The sequence below is a fragment of the Trypanosoma equiperdum genome (genome assembly GCF_001457755.1).
Source record: "Trypanosoma equiperdum strain OVI genome assembly, contig: ctg_960, whole genome shotgun sequence".
Classification (NCBI taxonomy): domain Eukaryota; phylum Euglenozoa; class Kinetoplastea; order Trypanosomatida; family Trypanosomatidae; genus Trypanosoma; species Trypanosoma equiperdum.
The window spans coordinates 1-324 of NW_027124932.1; positions in this window are offsets into that span (position 1 = coordinate 1).

The following is a 324-nucleotide window of genomic DNA, read 5'->3' on the forward strand; positions in this document are numbered from 1 at the left end:
AGATTATTTGGTTGTAGCTGGAATACCTTCAACAGATAATGATGAGAGATTGATAAAGAGGAATTTGCAGAGAGAAACGTGTTGGAGTTATCCTGAAGTGGCGAGGCAGTCAAATAATTTTAGTGGAAAGTTGCTTATTGTATATGCACTCTCACCTCATACAAATAACAATTGCGAGCTCAGAGAAATTGTTAAAGGAGAGGCAGAGTTAAATCAGGATGTTATTATTTTGCCTGTTTGCGATGTAAATCCAACCACAAATAAGAAGGTAGGGGATGCAGGTAATTGGGGTTGGGAAGCGGAACTCACTATGAGTAGAAAAAC